Source organism: Rhinolophus sinicus, chromosome 4 (assembly GCF_057876585.1).
Source record: "Rhinolophus sinicus isolate RSI-liver-muscle chromosome 4, RSI-T2T, whole genome shotgun sequence".
Lineage (NCBI taxonomy): Eukaryota > Metazoa > Chordata > Mammalia > Chiroptera > Rhinolophidae > Rhinolophus > Rhinolophus sinicus.
Genome location: NC_142504.1, coordinates 15,440,724 through 15,462,041, shown reverse-complemented (window position 1 = coordinate 15,462,041; position 21,318 = coordinate 15,440,724). Strand labels below are relative to the sequence as shown.

Here is a 21,318-nt window from a genome sequence, read left to right as displayed (position 1 = left end):
AGTCCAGGGTCCGTCCTTTGGTGTGTGTCTCACTGTTCGTGGGATGTCCTAGAAAACTGCAGACTTGAGAGTTCTCCGCAGCAATGAAGAAAAGTGAGCACATCTGTTCATTATGCTGTTCGTGTTTTAATTAAAATCATTCCTCTGGTTAATGTGACCTTTTCTAACACCTTAACCACAGAATCATATCAGATAAACATATGGGCTGAACTAGGGTTCCTGCTATGAACAGTACAATTTATAAATTTCAAACATATATTTAGAAACCAAATGCAATTTTCATTGACCAAGAGCCACTAAGAGCCATTCCTTAAGACAGAACCTTTTACTTTAAAGGATTATTCCGCTCAATGGAAAATAAGCGCTTTACGTGTTTGCTTATTGTTCCCCCATCTAATTTGACATGTTGTACGTAAAGAAATATAAGTGTATTAGTAATTTGGGTATTGTTTTCATTAAAGACAGAAGAACGTTGGACAATTTGTTGCAAACCCAGTCATTCTTTGCCAGTTCTGCAGAAATGCAGTGGGCTAGAAGACGGCCTTCCTCATAGCACGTCCTCTCTTGCCAACGCTGGCGCTTTCTGTCAGAACTGTATAGTACATATCTGAGAACACTCTATACTCTATGAATGTAGCATGCCCACCCATCCCAGATAAGACTGTAATCTTCTTGAAGGCAGGTTTATCCCTTTGGGGAAACTCTTGGTATGGCCTTCTGCAAACTACAAATATTACCAAGTAGGTCACGCCCCACAGATTTGCCAAGAGAACCACCAGCTGAGCCTCCAGCACTGCTTCCTTTAGGCCTGAGTTTTTCAAAGCCAAGTTCAGTCCTCACTTGCCTCAAAAATTGAATTAATCTTATCTCATAGCTAATGAAACTGATTACAGGGCACTGTGTAAATATCCACGGTACTCCCCAAAAGGTAAACAGCAATAATGATCAAGATCAAAGCCTCAGGTATGGGGTGCTGCCATTATGGTTTGCGGGTTATGCCTACCTGGGAAGAACAATAAACACAGGCCGGCTTTGATCGTGTCACTCCCAACACACCTTCGGTGGTTCCCCACTGACTTCAACAGCCCACACGTTTTGGTGGACTCACCATCCATGCCCCTGCCATCTGGTCCCAACCCACCCTCCCAGCCTTACCTCCCACTACTTCCGCTCCTACGAACAAACCCTCCAAGTGCACTGCACACAACTCGTCACTGGCCTGGTGGTGTCAAAATACGCTCTCTTCTCCTTCCTCTGCCTCTGGTCACCTGCTGCATTCTGCATCGCCCAGCTCAGCCCTGCCTCTTCTCTGAACCATGATGTCATGATCCCCCCCACTCTGCGCAGGAAGAGCAAACAACTGAGGGTTCTTCCTGTGTACTCACTACGCGTTTCACATGTGTTCTCGCACTTAATTCTCAAAACAACTCTCCAGGTGGCATTATTGCCTCCATTTTACAGATGAGGAAACTGAGGCAAACACGATAGTATTTTCAGGCTGCATGATTGACATCCCTCAGATAGTATTTACAACTCACTTATGTTTCCGAAGAAAATCTGGCTAATTTTCTCATAAAACAACTGAAGGAAATCTGTAAGATTTTTTGAACAAAGGAGTCAGTACTTTCAAAATTCAATATAATAATCTCAAAATTACAACAGTGTATATGATATGTTATTTTATAGCCAATCAACACATGAAAAGATACTCAATATCACTAATCATTAAGGAAATGCAAATCAGAATCACTTCACATTCATTAAAATGGCTATTATATTAAAACACACACACACACTCAGAAATAACAAGTGCTGGTGAGAATGTGAAGAAATTAAAACCCTTTTGCATTGCTGGTGAGAATGCAAAATGGTGCAGCTGCTATGGAAAACAGTATGGCAGTTCCCCTCCCCCAAATAAACACAGAATTATTAATACCATATGATTCAGCAAGTCCTCTAAGTATATACCCAAAAGAATTGAAAGCAAAGATATCTGTACACCTATGTTTACAGCAACATTATTCACAAGAGCCACAAGGTAGAAACAACCCAAATGTCCATCAAGAGATAAATGGATAAATAACATGTGGTATATATATATATATGCAATGGAATATTATTCAGCCTTAAAAAGGAATGAAATTCTTACATGTGCTACAACACGGATGAACACTAAAGATATCATGCTAAGTGAAATAAGCCAGTCACAAAAGGACAAATACTGTGTGATTCGCCTTAAATGAGGTCCCTAGAGTAGTCAAGTTCATAGACGCAGGAAGTAGAATAGTGGTTGCAGGGACTGGGGGCAGAGGGGGTGGGGAGTTATTGTCTAGTGGGTAGAGAATTTCAGTTTGGGATGATGGAAAGTTCTGGAGATGGATAGTAGTGATGGTTGCACAACAATGTGACTGTACTTAATGCCAGTGAACTGTACACTTAAAAATGGTTCAAATGATACATTTTATGTTATACACACACACACACACACACACACACACACACATTTTACCACAATAAAAAATATAAAAATGCTTTTCTATCACGCATTTGGTTCTCAAACACCCTGTAGGGAAGCACAGGAGATATTAGGTCCTCCATTGCTAAGATACAGAAGACGAGGTTCAGGGAGTCCATTCACTTGCCCTAGATGTGTCCAGAATCCCCTGGAGATCTTGTTACAAAACAGAAGTCACATTCAGCGGGTCTGGATGGGGCCTGAGATTCTGCATTTCTAACCTGTTTTCAAGTGATGCCGGGTATGCACAGACCACAGCCCTCGGTCAGGACCAGAAAGCAGCAGGACTGAGACTCAAACCCTGATTCTTTCGACTCATGATCAACAATTCTTTTACCTGTTCCTGGGAGTCCGTCAGAAATCACTCCACCCTCCTGAGGAGCAAAAGAAGAAAAGGGCCACTGAGATCACAGAGCCTCATTGTCTTGGTGGATTAACTCAGATTTTTCCAGATGACCATAACCAGCCTCACCTGTTTCTGTGAATGCTCTGGACACACAGGGAAAACCTAAGTCACACATTTCTTTGATTTACACACATTGTTTAAAACTATAATAGATTTTAATTTGATTGCAAACTAGTTGAACCACTTAAAGCTTTCCTTAACACGATTATTTGTCAGGTATATTTCACCTAAGGACGTAGTTCTAGTGCCCAGATACACATTAAAAATAGTATAATTTTTAAAAATATTGATACTTAGGACCCACCCCCAGAGAGAGACTGATTCAGTTGGTCTGGTGGGTTTTTGTTGTTTTATTTTTTTAGGTTCTCCAGATGATTCAAATATCAGCCAGGCCTGGGAACCATTGACCTAAGGTGAAAGAGTCACCCAAATGCAAGATATTTAATAAATTGCATTAGTCTCCATTCTTGGTTGAGATTACCAGGCATCGGAAGAAAAGTCTGTTATATTTTATTTGCTAACTGCAAATGCAAATGAGATATTTCAGCCATTGTATTGGGTCTAAATTTACTTCAGAGGAACAAATTTGTGCAAAATAATGCAACATTGTATGTCCCTAATAACACAAAAGTGAATGGTAATCACCACTACACTCCCAACTGGACCCACCAGTCTATTTAAAATCATGGCTGGGCATATCGACTGAATTCAAACCAACAGCTATTTTACAGCTGCTGAAATAAAATTTGCTACAACAGCCACATTAATGGTACCCTTCTTGTTGGTTATCATTATTCATATTCAGCCATAATTTGGGTATTGCCAACAAACATTTCCAGCCAAGGACACTTCAGGATAATGTAGATAAATTGTGCCTTATTGATCACAGAACATCTGTTGGCACTTAAGTATGTTGACATAGAAACATGAACACAAGTTTGCAAGTTTGCATTTCTTATAGTCATAAAATTATAATTTATACTTAAATGAACACTGGTCGGCTTTTTTAAAATCACTTTCATAAAGATAAAGTGATATAAGCAGGAGTTTTAATTATAAAAACCATTAAAAGAATGTTAAGTCCTAAAGTTTTTTTTTAATGATTTATGGAAGAAAAAAACATTATTTTTCTTTTTGATACCATTTAATTGCCTTTTGCCACTTTATGCTGAAAAATAATTTTCCAACTCATAATTACTGAAATCGGAAATTATAAGGTAATGCAATAGTGTTTTCTTAAGATAGATAGATCTATCTTTTCCTATATTTAAGATTTCAGGAGTCCACAGTAAGATAAGGGCAACTGATTTCTTGGGCACATTTCCCAAAGATAGATTGGCATAAGCAAAGTAGAGCATGGTTGTTAAATAAAACACATGGCCAAAGTCTCAACCCCTACCTGTCATGAGTGACTGCTGTTAAAACTCTACCAAGAGTGAAAAGCTGCGGGTTTTCCCATAGAAAACAAGATAAACCAGGCAAACAGTACACAGGTGTTGACCTGCCTCGCTGCTGCTCAAAGTCTAGGAACGAGCCAGGTGACCTCATCAGAGGGCACCCTTCCTAACTCAGGGAAGTGAGGAATGAGTTTACAGGAGAAATCTAGCAACCACTGGTTCCCAGGCATGTGGGAGACACTTGCCCCATCACTTTCTTTGCTGTGTTCCCATAGTAAGCGGAGAGCTAGCACTCCTGGAGGGCCCGAGATGGCCTAGGACTCTGCTAGGTCTGGAAGAATATATACCTCGTATATTTTGTAACAAGAATAATATTTTGAAAATATTCATGGTGTGTTTTTCTATTCCACTCCCACAGTCACATTCCCTGCAGACACTCTGTACTTAACTCCGGGATAGAAGGAGAGGAAATGCCATCCTGGGAGGACCAGAATACAACCAAGGGGGATGGGTGTGCCAGACAGACAGGGAAGTCAAAGAAAGTCTTCCAGTTCTGAAAGTTTACGGAGCAGAAGTCGGGGGAGCGAACAGCCAGACCCCTGGGTCCTGTCCCTGCCCCCCAGTCTGAACAGAAATGCACGGGGTGGAGCCAGGCTTTAGATTTGGGGCAACCTGGAAGGCTTTGTAATGCCACTCTTCATGGGGAACTCCAGGAGCGACTCCCATTACTCAGTATCCCCAATATAGGGTCGGTACTGCAGGGTAGAAATGGCAGCCGGACAAAGCACTGAGAAGGGCCCTGAGTTGGGGCTCCGGCACCTCCCTTGGTTTCTGAGCATTGTGGGGGAGTGAATAGAACAGGCCTGACCACAAGCTGAGGTACTCAGGGGTGAGGCAACCCCACCAGAGAGGTCAATTAGAGGTCACAGCTGAAATTCAGAGAGGTCCGCCAAGCCAATGGGAACCAAGGTGGAGGGCTTGGGAGAGCAGCGGCCTGACCAACTGACTGAGCTGAGAGAAGCACTGCTGGCTCTGCAGCCACAGAATGCAGCAAAGGGACCCTGCGTCACTTTGCACTCGACCAGGGCTCCTCAACCTCAGCACTACCGACACAGGGGCCAGGTCATTCCTCATGGAGGGAGGCTGTGCTGTGCATTGCAGGATAGTTAGCAGCACCCTGGTCTCTACCCACTAGATGCCAGTAGCTCCCCAACTTCGTCTGTGGTCATCAAAAATGTCTGCAGACATTCCCAAATGACCCCTGGAAGACAAGTCAATGAAGGTTAAGAACCACCACACTGGACCCAGACACCATCTTGGAGTGGAGGGTCAGGGAAGGGACCCTGAAAAAGTGAGCACCCCTCCCAAAGACAGCTATTTCATCTGAGCCCTGGAGCCTGAAGAAACTAATATATCATCAAGTTTAAAGACCCGGCCCCTCCACCCCATCCACCCATCCCTGGACTACCCAACAGAGCAGAAGCCCAAGAGCAATAAGCAAATAAAGGAAAATAGAAAATATTTTCACTCCATTTTATATATAAGGAAACGGAGGCTCTCTAAGAGGCTAAGCAACCTGTCCAAGGTCACACACCCAGCTAGCAGCAAAGCCAGTATTCAAAGCCCAGCGAGGCTGTCTCCAAAGCCGTGTTCATTCAGAGAAGCCAGACTACAGCTGCCTTTTGCACACAGTGTCCCATTACGACTTAATCTGTATTTCAGTGTCATCTCCCAACAGATGCGAGCTCCTGTGGGGGAAGGAATGACATAGGCCTGCTTCTATACCAAGCATTTAGTTTGTCCTCCATAACTATTAGTTGAATGAATAAATGACTGAAACCCTCTCCTCCACCTCTGGGCTAAGTAGGGCTATTTTCCAAGGCCAGGCTGCACCTGGGAAAACAAAAATGGAGATAAAGGCTCAGCAAAAGTTGACAATTGTAGGACCAGTGTTCTTTCTCAGAAGGTCCTTGAAAGAGGCAAGAAAATGCACGGCTGGCTTTCAGTCAACAGCACTCATGTGTACGCCAAGAGATAAGCTCCACAAGCTTGCGGGGAAGGGAGAGATGGGAGTGGGAGGAGCCAGGCGGGGGATGCTGGCGACTGAGCAGGGATGATGGTTCAATTTGGAAGGATGAATGGATGAAGAAAAGTCTAGGGTTGAGTTGGTACAAGAAGAACAAAGAAAAGGCGAGAATGAGTAAACCAAGGAGAGTCCAGGCCAAGGGGGAGAAATGAGTCTGGCACCTGGCACCATGAAGAGCTGATACTAAGAAATAAGGTCGGGAGAGAGGATGGCCTGATGGGGAACTTGAAAGTCAGGCAAAGGCGTTCCAAGTTATATGGCAGATTCCTAACAAAAGCCAGGCCATTACCACTGATTGTGGGGTTACCATATGCAGGCACTGCTCAGAGCACTGCGGAGATCACCTCACTCAAGGGCGGCTGATGTCCCAGCTAAGGAAACCTGGAGGAGCTCAGTATTCCCTGAGACTTTAAGTAAGGTGCTCGAGTCACATCATTTATAAGTGAAAGGGCTATGACTCCAAGCTGTACGACCCCAGACCCCAGACCTTTAGCCACCAGACTACACCACCTCCTGGTACGTGATGTGGTGAAGGCAATATCAGCAAACCACTAAAGAGGAGATGAAAGTGGCAGGGTCCCTCCCTCTTGTTCTTGATTTAGGTAACATTCCTTCATTCATTCATTCGGGGTGGGGTTTAGGCAGAGGTGGAAGAAAGATTCAGGATATACTGTAGCAAAAGCTGGGGCTTAAAAGCTGTTCGCTAGATGACTACCTCTGGTCTGTATGAGATGCTATTACTTCACAAGCAATTGAACCTCTTGTTCCTTGGTTATCTGTGTCTTTTTTGCATGTTCATTTTCGATTTAACACCAGTGAGGGGACAGGGAACACATGTGCATTATTTCCTTCCTTACTACAATCTCAACTTAGCACCACCCTCAGTAAGCATCTTGATGATGGAATTATGTGAGCAGATGGTAAAACGTGAACCAGCAATGATTCTGGTTCTTGGAAATGCAGTCAGCATGGTGGCCGGTGAGAACAAATGATCTCTGTTCTGGGGCGGGGGAGTGGATGTGAGAGGGAAGTTTTTCAGGTGTTTGTTTCATTCGTTCATTGAATCATTCATTCAACAAATATTCACTGAGCACTTACTATGTGCCAGGCATTGTTCTAGGAGGTTGGGACACTTTGTGAATAAAACAGATAAAGATCCCTGCCCTCACAGAGCTAGCATCACCAGGGGAAAGACAGACAGTAACCATAATAAATAAGTAAATTATATAGTGTGTTAGAGGGTAATAAGTGTCTTGGGGAAAACACGTTAAGGAAGGTAACAGAGAGCAGGGAGGTAACAGAGAGCAGGAAGGGAGCAGGAGAGGAGTGGAGTCGTTTATAGTATGAAGGAGGATTGTCAGAGAGAACATTTGAGCAAAGACATAAGAATGGGAGTGAGCGAGCCAGCTGGACATGGGAGAAGGGTGGGCCTGGTGTGCTCCAGGCCAGCAGAGCGGCCAGGGTGGCTGGAGTGGAAGGAGCTTGGAACCCGCGGTGCAGGAGGAGACAGGTCAGGGCGTGGAAGGTTGGAAAGGGGCACATTACTAAGAGATTTGCAGACATTTACTCTATGTGAAATGGGGAGCCCCTGCCAGGGCAAAAGCATAAGAGGGCTATGACCTTGCTCAGACGTAAGCATGGCCCATAGCAGGCCAGGGGAAGCTATTGCCATAATCCAGGGGCGAGATGGTGGAGGTGAGAGGCAGAGTAGTTCTTTCCCCCCAGTGTAGAGCCTGCCCAATGTCGTTCCAAATATAATTGATGAGGTCAGAGTCAACTAAGCAAATTCTTCACCATGAATCAGCACGGGGAAAACCACCGCGTCGGGGGAGGACGTGTGACACATGGTCACGCAGTGTGCAGATAGCGAACGAACGAAGAGTCAGACCCTCAGAGGCACCTGGCTATGGGAAAGAGCGCCCCACCACCCAGACCACATCCCAGGCAAACAAAGCACTCACACCTGCAGTACTGAAACTTCGGTCCCGTCACCTGCTGCAGCCTGCAGAAGCCACGGGCTTTGTCTCTTCACTGTCCTGGCGTCTTCCCACAGGGGTTGGGGTGGTGTCCAATCCCTCCCCAGATGATTCCTGCCCTCACATGACATGTCTTGGTTCCAAGTAAAGTGTCTTCATCTGAGGAAATTCACTTTGTTCTAACAGGTCGCTTCAACTACATGTCTAAGGTAGAGTTTCACTAAACCACGTGGGGAGTATTTTGCATTTGTATTGTAGTTTTTGCCATAGAAGTTCACGGCAAATGCTTTTTTGCATTTTCTTGTTTCCTGAAGCAATTTCCTCTGCTAGCCTTTTCGTTACAAGAAACCATTTTATTCGTTTTCAAAGAGGATTGTTTTGTGAAATCGGGCTGCGTGTCTTTGTGTCCAAATTCTGACTGATAGGAAGGGCATTTACCTGGTAATGGGAACATATTTCCTAATTTTCAAAGAAAGGCCCACTCAGTTCTTGCTTACACAGATCACCTACAGCCTACAAAGCTGAGACTGTAGAATGTTTTCATACTCGATGACTCCTCACTCTTAGATTATTCAGAATTTATCTGATTTGGCAGCTCTTTTGGGGTTGAAGAGCCTCCAGTCCTCTTCCCCTTGGCTTTAAAGGAAAAGGAGGGATAACCCTGGCTTTTCAGGACCTTTATCACCTCTGCTGTAGTTCTTTACCAGCTTCCTGCTCAGGGGAAGATGGCTGTTGGGTGGGAGTGCAGCTTTGAGAGTTTGGGAACTCGTTCTTCCTGTGCCAACCTGGTCCCGTACCACCATCTCGAAGCGCTTCCCTTTATCAGTGAGGACTCCCTGTGACTCCCCCAAGGGTCAGCCAATCACCCTCTTTGCTAGGGATAGAGCCTGGGGCACTGGTGAAGTCTCATGCGGTGGAGTAAAGGAGCTTTGTCATTTGACCAGTATTGATTAGGCATCTCTTACATGCCTGGATCCTGCCTTCTGGATCTGTTACCTAGCAGCTCTGAAACGCTGCAGCAGATCAGCCTCTCCCACTGCACAGACCATGAAAAGGCTCTCTCTACAAGTGGAGCTACAGTGCCACCGTGGACATGTGGACCCATGCCTGCAGTGCTGCCCACATAGCAGAAATGTCCAGCGTGGGAGACATGGGGGACGTTATTCTATGTTCTAGAAATGGTGCAATGAATAGGAAACTCACTTTCACAGCCGTGGTTCGGAACATGAGGTCTGGAGTCAATCGTGTGGGATTCAAGTCGCAGCCTTGCCATGCACTGGCTGAGTGACCTTGGGCAAGTCACCTCAACCCCTTGAGCCTGGGTCTCCTCATCTATAAGGGGGGGTTAGTAAAAGTGCTGACTCCACAAGCTTGTTGGGAAGATTCCATGAATCCTCCCACGTAATTCGGGGCCTGGCACATAATAGATGCTCCGCTAACACTTGTTGTTATGTTGGTGATCGATTTCATTTTACCACATGGTAATGAGCAGCCGAGAAACCAAGAGGAGGCTGCGACCTGGAAGGGCGGCACTGGAGAAATTAGGGAAGAGCACCGAGAGCAAGAAGTGTCATTAGAGACCAAGGCTAAGCTATCCAAACCCTCATATTCCCAATAACTGTGAATGGATGCAACCGTTGGACAGTGAAGAAAGCTGACAGGAAAAACAAACATTGACTCCGTTGAACCATGGTGCTGGAGGAGAGCTCTATAGATACCCTGGACCACCAGAAAGATGAACAAGTGGGTCCCAGAGCCAATGAAGCCTGGAACATTGCTGGAGGCAAAAATGACAAAACTGAAGCTGTCTTATTTGGGGCACCTCATGAGAATGTGGGGTTCTTTGGAAAAGACAATAATACTGGGAAAAAGAGAAGGCAGCAGGAAAAGAGGAAGACCAAATATGAAATTCACGGACTCCATCAAAGAAGCCATAGGCTTGAGTCTGCAGGAACCGAGCAGGGCTGCTGAGGATGGGACGTGGTGGATGTCAGTCATTCACAGGGTCCCCAGGGGTCAGAGCCCACTCAGCAGGTCCCACATGGTAGCAGCCCCTGCTGCCTGAGGCTAATGCCATTTAAAGACATGAAATATGCAAGCCCCTCCAGGGATCAGCTCTGTCCTCCCTACCCCCAATGGCCCCAGCCTCAGTGACAGGTAAGGCACACGTGTCTGAGAACAGAGGCCACATACAGAACAGTTAGAAGGGTACTGCTGCCGCTCCTGCTGCTGTTTTGGATTGAACGTGTGTCCTAAGGCAGAAACCACCCACGGTCTCTGAACCCCACACCCAAGCAGCTTCCACATGCCCATTCCCACCTTGCTCTGAAGAGTTTGGAAGTCTGGTAACCCCTCACTTCACTGAACATCCAGATGTGCCCATTAACTGGTGGGGAACCTCTAAAGCTCACATGGTAACACGATCAGGATTCTTCAAAAGTCCCACCTCTTTGGCCGCCGATGAGGACCCACATGCCTACCTTCGTCTTGGCTCGTAGCGAAGGCTTTTGTTTGGTTCTAATGTGGGGGTGACATTTGATGTGGAGGTAACGCTACAAGAAGGGAAGGGAGGGCTCTCTTACATACCAAGAAGGCGTGTTCTCCGTGGTGTGCAGTGGACCTCAAATCCCGTGAGTGGTTTTTCTCCAGACGTGGATAAGAGGCCATTCTTTCTGTTCATTCTCCTATGGACTCCGGTTGATGTCTTGCCAATGTAGCAGGATGCTTCCCCACTCCGGATGGGCAGGAAGCCAAGAAATGCAGTTTTGTGTTTGTCCAGGCACAGATAGTTGAGGAAAAGCCCCAAAGCAAATGTACAGTTTATATCTCTCCAGAGCCTGTTGCAGATAGTCTCTTATTTCTTAGCAACAGGACAAGCCTGAGGCAAAAATCAGACCGACGCAAGAACGTGCTTTTGAAATTCCATAGAGTCTCACTATGCAGCAGGCTCATTCAGCAAGGAATGTCGTTGGTCCTCACTGGGCCGTGGTGTTTCCTCAGGTTGTCCCAGAGGTCCCCTCTCCTGCTGGTGGCCCTGGGAAAGCAAAATGATTTTTAACGTCAGTTTATGTTCAACCTAATCTGGAGGGCAAATCTGCTGCTAACAACAACACAACAGAAATGTCTCTTGATTACTTCCAAAGTCAAAGAGAAGGAACGTTTGCATTATCTGAGGTCTCTCCCGGGCGAGCCCACACACAGAATGGAACTCGTCTTCTTGTTCATAAAAAAGGACTTTGGTGAGTCAACCAGAGTGGAGGGCTTCGCCTGTGAATTCAGATTGCAGTCAGTGATTGTTTTTTCTTTAAGCCACTAAGCTTGAATTGGATAAAGAGTGTGACTCATGAAATAGCTTTTATTTAAGGGATTTAGGGCCTTGATTTTAAATGCATGCTTATGAGCATGGGAACGCTGTGGGGGAAAAAAAAGAAAAAAACGTACAATCACGGGTAAATATTCAGATTAGAAATCCAGAATGCATTCCAGCTGTAGGATTCTTGTTGTTGTTGGCTGGTGTTGTTCTGGGGGTGGGGGAAGTGGTGCGCTCTAGCCAAATGAGCCCCTATGACTATGCTTCCCACAGGATTTGTTTTTTTAACATACCAGCAAATGCTCATACATTTAGAAGTGAGAGTTAAACACTATGTCTTTATTTTGTTTAGCCAGGCGGTAGTTGAACCCTGCCTGTTTTTCAACTCTGGTCTTCTAACCTTACCAGTGGTGAGAGCTGAAGAGAAACCCTTCGTTTTTGCTGAGAACCTCATAACTTATATTCAGTTCAGGAACATTCAAAGGTTTCTTCTAAAAAAAATGCATCAATACTTCCAATTCTCCTCCCAGCCCCGACCCCAGGACACAGGTTTGGTTGGTTTACATTGTTTAGCCTGATGGAAAAAAGGGAAAATTAGGAGTCAAGATAAAGTGTCAAGTTCAGATGAAGACACCAGGCAGGGATCGTGTCTGATTCCACCTTAATCCTCAGCGTCTAGAGGGACACTTTGGCGTGGCCAGCCTCTGTAGACATCCTGGATCTGACAGCATTCCCAGTGTCTACCACCCTGATTGCTCAACCTCCAAAGGCAGTGAGGACAAAACAAGTGGAGAGAGACCCAGGGCGTTAGAACGAGGGTTTCTGGATATGTCTCCTGCCCGATGTGGGACCTTGGCTCCAAGTCTTCATTTGTATGCAGGTCAATGAACCATCTCTCATGTTCCTTCCAACTCTAAAATTTCCTTCAAGCTTGATTCCCTTTACAGACTCCCAAGGCCTCGGGGGCCATGCAGGATAAATAATAGAACAACTGTGCCCCAGGACTGTTAGGGCTGGAACCCTAAGAAGGTCTGGAGGCTGAAAGGTGCAATTGCCAAGGAGGACACAGCAATGTGATTATTCTTCACTATAAAACTTTAAATGGGAAAGATGACTATCTAGAGAGGTGCTGTGCTCATAAAGTGAGATACCACAGAGTGTATAGCACAGTACCCAGCATACAACAGGTCCTCAGGGAGAGATGGCTGAAATAATGGAAAAGGGAACAAAACTCTCCAGCAAGCAACTCACCGCAGGACTCCCCGTTAGCGCGAGCAGAGCCAGGCCAGGACCCTGCGTGCTCTGCTTGCAAGTCTAATGATCATTCCACAGCTCATCACATGTGCTCATATGGCCCCGAAGTTGGTGCCTGGTAGGTTATTGTGGCTCTTCCGAAACGGAAGTTCTGCTTAGACATTCATTACAAATGATCTGATTCAAGGTAGGAAATTTAATCTTAATGTTGGATTCACTCAGGTGGTTGGCAAGAATTTATTATGTCCAAATCGCGTACAGGCCACATGCACCCTCCTCCTATATTAGGCCCCGCATACATACTTTGACTTAGTCCCATTAAGCATTTATTATGTGTTTCCTTTTGAGTATAGCACTGTGCTCTAAGGACTGTAAAGCCTGCATCCAGGTTCATTAAAGAAGAGTAAGGTAGGGTCTGTAGGCAGGTCAGGAGATGAGACAGGCAGACACGCACAAGAGTTATGGAGCACTGCAAACATATGTACAGAGCCAGAGAGAATTCTACAAATCAGTACCATGTTATGGAACACTACGAAGAGGGAGCTCCACTGGGACTAAAAGGTGGGCTACAATTATACCTTAAAGGACTTTACTGCAGGAGAAAAGGACATTATAAGACAGCGAGAAGCCTACGTCAAAAATAGAATTCTCTGCTCACCAAAATGGTGCTGATCCTTGGGCGTTTCCAAGCCTTAGCAATATCTTTTTACCCAGTGGTTCTCAATGCCTGGCCACCTGCATCAGAATCGGGTTGGGGGCGGGAGCGCTGGTGTGGTATAATAAAAAATGTATTTGCTCTTTGTCCCTGGTTCTTGGGACAGAGCTTCTAAAACTCTTGGCATTTCCTAAGTAAGAGGAGCATCTTCCTTATTCATAACAAACCCCTTTTGAACCATACCTGCGTTTATGCCAGCAAGGTGACTCCTGGTGGGTCCTGAATTTCAAGGGAAGGGCTGGCCACACCAGAAAGACCAAGCATAGAATTGGAGGACGGGAAGTTTCAGCGCCACCCTCTGACCTCTGGGGAGCAGACTGGGCTGGAGACCGAGTTCAGTCACAAATGGCCAATGATTTAATCAGTCGTGCCTGCGAATGCAGGCTGGATAACAACTCTTGAATGACAAAGTTGGGGAAGCTTCCAGGTTTGTAAATACATTTATGTGCTGGGAGGGTGACACACTTGGAGCAAGCGTGAAAGCTCTGTGCCCCCCCCCCCCCCCCCGCCTTACTTGACCACATAGAGCTCTTCTATGTGGCTGTTCCTGAGTTGTATCCTTTATAATAAATCAGCGATTGTAAGTATAGGGCTTCCCTGAGTTCAGTGAGTCATTTGAGTGAATTATGGAAACTGGGGCGGGGTGGGGGTAATGGGATGGGAACCTTTGAATTTGTGGCCAAGTCCAGCAGAAGGGCGGGTAATCTGGGGACCCTAAACCTGCACGTGGCATCTGAAGTAAGGGTCTTGTGGCACTGAGCCCTAGAACCTGTAGTCTCCCACTCACTCCAGGCGTTTAGTGCACGTGACAGAGCTGGCGTTGAAAACCAGCACAGCGGTATTTATTAAAATCCCAATTCCTAGGCCCATAGAGTGAACTCCTGAATCAGACCGTGAGTGGGGCTGGGTAATTCTCAGTGACGCCAGCTTTGAAGAACCACTGTCCCAGCTTCTGCTTTGGCAGCCTCCCCATCAGGCCCAGGGTTCATCCTGCCAAAGGCACCAGGCTCTAGACTCTGGCAGTTAGACGGCTTGCACACTCTCCTGCCTTCCTGGCATAGAGAGGCTGAACAACAAACGCTTCTGAAGTTTGGGCCTTGCCGTTTCAAGACTCCCCTCAGTCAGCCCAGCTCACACGACCCACATGACCCACATGACCCACACAGACCCACATGACTGCTGGTGGGGTTCTGTGAGGCCAACAGGGAGGGGAGTACAGCCCTCCATTTAGGCCCTTCCCAAACCACGTGTGGGTTAGGAAGACCCTCACCAGCCCTGAGACCACAGAACTTCCATGTTGCTAAAGTGGGGGGTTGTGTCTGGAGCCTTAAGGTAGCTGCCCCTCCCTGGAGGTGTGCCCATGGGTGAATCCGCTGTGTGGGAGCCCGTGAACACACACCCCGTTTCCACATGCAGGAGATGGTTTCCTCAGAGCCTCTCTGGGCCTGGAGAACAGGGACACAGGGACACAGATTCTTGTCCTCTGTCACCATCTACCTGAGTGCATGTTCTTCAGACAGTAAAAAATAAGCAAAAGCAAAGTATACAACAAAAAGTCATCCACAATTCCACCACAAGACAACGACCACAGTTGGTACTGTATTTTTATTTCCTCTCCGTCTTTCTGTACACACAGTAAAAACATGGCCCAAGTCTGTATCGGTGTTCCTGAATAGCTTCCAGGGCAGTAAACAGAAAAGCACAAAGGTTCTTCTTCAGATTTCCTCACACGAGAACATGGTATGTTCAGTATCCAACAGCTTTTGTTCTTTCTGCTGTGGAAAACTCATTCTCCCAAGGAAGGTTTATTTACCTCTTAATCTTTTTAATACCGAAATAATACCTATTCATTTTTTAAAAAATCCAAACAATATAAAAATGAATAAAGTCTCTCCTCATTCCGTGTTTGGTGTGCATGGTTCCAGACTCTTTTCTCTTCACATAAAAACACATGTGACTTATACCTATCTTGTTTTTCATCTACAAAAATGGAATCATAACGCGGATTCTGTCCAGCGACTTCCTTTCTTAACCTACTGAGATATTGTGGATGCCATACGTGTTTTTAGTGAGAAAAAGAGAACCCAGAAATAAAAACTGGTCTAGAAAGTGAAAACAGCTTCTTTAATCTGGATGCCAGGAAGAAAGTATGTACTGGGTTTGCTATGCTAATTGAAACCACAACCCAAGACTATTATATACTTTGTCCTAAGTAGAGGATTCAGAAATGTAAGTATGTGGGTTGTCATTTCTTAAAGCACCCAGAACAAATAGTAAATGTATGGAAAAGGGGCCAGAGAAAAGGTTTACATAAGTCTTAATTACATACCACGCTTCAATGTCCCTCAGCTTGCAATTTTACTTTCGTTCTTTCTTTTTTTTAACAGACCATACTGCGAGAAAATACTAAACTGCCAAAGATACAGATTTACCTTTTCCTTTAAAAAAAATACAAAAGCAATCAATGAATTCTATAGATATTGAGGATCTATGTGCCAGATACTGCGATAGGAGATGGGATATATCAGCGAATAACAGCCAAAGATAAACTTCCCCACTCCTCAAGGTCAGGGGAGAGTGGTGGGGTTGAGAGAGAGCTGGCTGTAGGAATAATCACAGGAAACATAGCATGTGCTAAAAACTAGTATGTGCTATGGGCTGGGGGGGAAGAGCAGCTTCAAAGGTATTGGAAGTTGGCGCTCCGTGGAGACGATAACCTTACGACAAGATAACATTTATGCAAGGCCCTGAAGAAGATAAGGGACTGGGCCAAGCATTCCCAGGAAAGAGGAAGCTGCCTGGGTGTTTGTTACGTGCTGAACTGTGTCCTTCCCTCCCCCGCCAGAAGGAAAGATTTGTTGAAGTCCTATCCCCCAGCACCTATGAATGAAAATAGGGTCTTTGCCTATGTCATCAGGTTAAGATGAGGTCATTAGGAGGGGCTCTCATCCAATGACTGATGTCTTTATAAGAAGAGGGAAATTGGGACAAAGACACTCAGGGAGAACCATGTGGAGGCAGAGACACAGACACAGAGGGAAGACGGCCATGTGAAGATGGAGGCAGAGACTGGAGTGACGCTGCCACAGAAGAAACGCCTGGGCCACCAGAAGCTGAAAGAGGCAAAGAAGAACGCTCCTCAGCGGGCTTTGGAGGGAGTGTGGCCGGCCACCACCTTGACCTCAGAGCTCTGGTCCCCAGAAGTGGGAGAGAATACATTTCTGTTGTTCCAAGCCACCCAGTTTGGGACACGGCAGCCACGGGAAACAAATCCAGTATTCAGGGCACAGAAGGAGTCAGTGCGGCCGGGAGGAGAGGGAGGCCGAGAGCACAGGAGATGAAGTCGGAGACAAGCAGGGGGTCACTCAGGATCCAGCCAGTCAAGGGAAGGATTTGGGTTTTAATCTTGTGAAATGGGATTGTGGGCAAAGGAGTGGCAAGATGTGATCTGCGTTTGCAAAGGTCTCTCGCTGTAGCTGCTGGGCGGAAAATAGGCTGGGGAGTCACAGGAGACCAGTTAAGAGGGGCTTGCCATAGTCCTGGTAAGACAGTCTGTGGTCACAGTGAAAGGGACAAGAAATGGCCAGGTTCCCCGTTTATTACAAAAGTAGGATTTCCTGATGGTTTGAATGTGGGGTGAGAGGAAGAGAAGTTCAAGGTTGACTGTTCGCTGAGGGTAACGTAAAAAGGAGAGTAGCTCATCTTAGCCAACTTGGCACTTCTTAAGCACTCAGGCAGCAGAGAAGATGGGATATGTTAGTGAATAACAGCCAAAGATCGATTTCCAAACCAAACCAAAACAAACCAAAAAACACCACCACTACAGACACTGAAGAAGTGAATGACCATTGTTTATGCTGCCTACGTGAAGCTTTGAGCAACTTTAGATCTAATCCTAGGATCCCAGACTAGGTATCAGGAGGCTATTTTTAAAATAATTCTGCTTTATTGAGAAATCATGGAAAAAAACACTTTTTTATTATTATTATTATTTTCACTTCTCATTTTCTCTGAGAAACAAAAGTGCAAATACATGGTTGTCCTTATATCTTTTCATGCTTTAATGGAAAAAATAAAGCGTGACTTCTCTGAACTTAACAGAGAATGGTAAAACTGTTTCTGTGATTTTATGATGATGTTAATGAGAAATAAATCCAGACATTCATGATTCCATGAGCTACAGGGCCCCTGAATTCAGGAAACATCTATAAGCACCTCCTGTGGAACTGAGAGAGGTTTGAAGGTACAGAGATAAACAAGACATGCCCCCCGTTTGGAGGAGGGAGGGCAGAGATGTAAATGTACATAGACACACACACAGGCAGGGAGTATAAAGTGTAAATACAAGTTGTGGTGGCCCCAAAGAAATAAATAATTCATTTTTAATCGAGCTATCCGGGTATGTTAGATATTGGAGATGATATTTAAACTAGGTCTGAAAGTATGAGAACCCTTGAGAAACAAATGGGGTGGGGGGGAGACTCTGTCAGGCAGTGGGGACACCTACAGCAAAGGCAGAAGCTTGAGAATAAATTGTTTGAGGATGGTCAGGGGTCTGAACAGCAAATCAATGAAAGGATGAGGTGGGGAAGAGGCATGAGAAGAGCCATGCACGGTAGACAACTACCTGCCCACCCAGGGCCCTTCTCAGCAGATCTGTGGGCTGATTCTCAACCAGACAAGTGCTTCATCTCATGGCCTTAAACTAAGAGATGCTGGCGGTAACCCTTGTATTGGAATGTAATGTGGAGTCAGAGATAGAGCAGCCATGACAAGCCAAGGGTGGATAGGGAGAAAGACAACGAAAGAAGGAAAACCAGAAATGGATATGAAAGACGCCAGGGTAATATGTGAAAGAGCAGTTGTCTGCCAATTTTTCAATGCCTGGGAGGCCCAGGTGTACTTCCTACAATGAGGTCTGATGAGAGTGTCCTATCTTTTTATAATGAATCCCATTTCATGTGCGGTCATTTGAATGGGCCTCTGCTTCTTGCCACCAAAAAACCCTTAAGACAGGAATCATAAGGGTTGAGGGATGAGAAGAGAGGCATTGAATGCTGTGCTTCAGAGTAAAGATTTCATTTCTGTAACATTCTCCCGTATCTCTTCCCAGTAGAAATCAGGGTGCCACCTTCCAGCCATCCTTTTCCCCAAGTTCTCCCCACATCTATTCCTTGCCCTATCTCTCACCATAAGTGCAATAGCTTGAGAAACTATATCTGTAAGCTGAGTGACTCATCTATTGGGCCTTGGAACCAATCAGACAATTTTCTCCGAACATGAAAGGAGCAGGATGGGTCCACAGGGCATTGACGACTCACATATATTCACGTTAGCCACCATCCTACCACATCACCCCACCCCTTTAGCAGTATATGCCCTCGTCTTTAATGCCCCAAATCACGTCCCTTCCCAGTTTTCTCTCCCTCCCTTTACATCAAAGCCTTCTACCTTGCATGGCTGGTCCCATCACCCAAAGTGCCCACTTTAGATTTATACTTGTGAACTTGACACCCACCAACTAGTAAAATAAAAATCATTTGTAAGCGAAAATTGGCAAGCAATGAGAAGATGAATGTTGCATTTTTATCTCGGTCCATACATTAATGTTTATGTTCTAACTTTAAATTAAGCCTTTCTGTGATTATTTTTGCTATCACATGCTCATTGAAGCAAATCAATCAACACAAAAGCGGTTCATAGAAAAGTAAATACATTTCTTTCCAGCTCTGCTCCTGCCACAAGCACAAGAGAAAACCAGAGTTAAAGGCTGGTATGTATCCTTCCAACTGTTCACTAGGTTTACACAAACATATACTCCCATATGTGGGATTTGCCCCTTTAAAAAAGGATAAGAATACGTCACCAAAGTACTCTGCAAACGTGTTTTTTTTTCTTTCTCATAACAGCATCACGAGCATCTTCCCAGGCAATACACATAGATCAAACTCATTTTCTTAATAGCTGCATAACATCCCATTGCATGGATGAATCATAATTTATTCATCTGTTCTCTATCAATAGACATGGATAGCTTGTTTGTGGCGTTTTGCTGTTTTTCACACATCTATCCTTATTTGCTGGGACATTTTGTTTCCGTAGAATAGATTCATAGTAATATGCTTTCTAAACAAAAGTGTTGCCATTACAGATTTATGACCACTGTAAAGTAAATTACTCATTTTTATCTTCTAGAAATAACCTTGTTACATCACTAAGTCTCATTTTATATTGTGGAAATGGGTAGCTAGGAGCAACTCACTTTTGAAAACAGAAAATGACTCTCTCAGGCTTCTGCGTTTTCCACTTGAGTGTTCACTGCTGCTCTGTGCTCTGCTCTGTGGCAGAGCCCATGTCACAGTAATAGGCATTTTAAAAGAAGGAGTAGGTGACCCTCCTCTGGAAAGTCTCTCTCTGTTACACTGGGCTTCTTTATACCATCACTGGATTTAAATGAGAGAAGCCAGGGGGAATTTCCATACAGATTTCTGTAGATCTCTCACCCTCATAGGTCTTTTCTCCCCAACACAGGCCAAATGCAAAAGAGGGTTCTTTAAAAATTGTTCCTATTTCTACCAGGGATAACTAGGAGACAGTTTTTTTTAAGGGCCTCCCAGCTTCCTGGTATTTGCTAAGTCTCCACCATTAGCCACAGGGAATTGTCCAGCTTAGAAGAAAAAAGTGCGATTCCATCAGATCAAACCCAGCCTAGGGTCAGACTCTTCCAAGGCCCAATGTAGCATGAGGCTCCCAACTAGTCAGACTCACCTGCACGTGCTCAAGGGGTCAGACCAAAGGGAAACGGGAACTGCAGGATTCTGCAGACCGCACTGAACTTTAGAAAACTGCAAAGCCTCTCCTCACCCAAACCTGGCTAGGTAACCACAGAAACCAACTTTAGAACATTACCTACGATGCTCTGTGACACAGACACACCCTCTGGAGCTACCTGGTCGTTTTTTTCTAGACAGACCAAAAAGAAGACCAGGATAACTTACCACTGCGAAGTTTTTGGTGAAATGTGTATGAAGATGATGAGAAATGAAGGTGACAAAAGTGGATATGGTGAAAACTTCCTTCCGGCCCCCGCGATTCCCTTTCCAGGCACAGGGGTGTAACATCTTTGAAGTTCATTTGGTCCCCTGACTGTGCTGCAGAGAGCGGCTGCCATCAGTGCACTGCTGGCTGCTGACAGCACACATGCACGCACCACCCCCACAAGTGCGTCTCCCAGAGATCTGTCGCTGAAGCTGAGAACTGGATTGAAGGGTTTTCACCGAATACACTTGGCATGATCATCTGTTGCCTTGCCAGAGCAGGAGGAAGGATGCAAAGCACCATGGAGAAAAACCTAAGTAGAGAGGAGAGCAAGGCTGAAAAGAAAGAAGAGGTGAGATGACATGATACTGAAGACACAATCCAGAAGGTACTGAACATACAACCCTCCTGACTCACATCTCCCCCAGGATCTGCCGGAGATGCTTCTTCTGGAAAGCCCTCCCTCTTACCCCTAGAGATGGGGACCCTCCAGTGCACCCACAGCACGTGCCACACTGTTCACCCAAGAACAAGCGTCATGCCTTTTCTTGCTCGTCGCTGTACTCCGGCACCTGGAAACAGTGCCTGGCGTAGCGAGTTTCGCAGTGAGCAGGGCACCAT

The 21,318-nt window shown here is 45.5% G+C and overlaps 1 long non-coding RNA gene across 1 annotated transcript in view; it reads right to left on the bottom strand.

Moving 5' to 3' along the window:
• Positions 1-21,028, bottom strand: part of LOC141573212 (uncharacterized) — a 35,673-nt gene extending 14,645 nt beyond the window's left edge. Inside the window, exons 1-2 of the long non-coding RNA XR_012498907.2 lie at positions 20,658-21,028; positions 10,967-11,414 (exon numbers count right to left, since the gene is read on the bottom strand). This is a non-coding gene — a long non-coding RNA (uncharacterized LOC141573212). The remainder of the gene's footprint in view (positions 1-10,966; positions 11,415-20,657) is intronic.
• Positions 21,029-21,318: the final 290 nt, after the last annotated feature.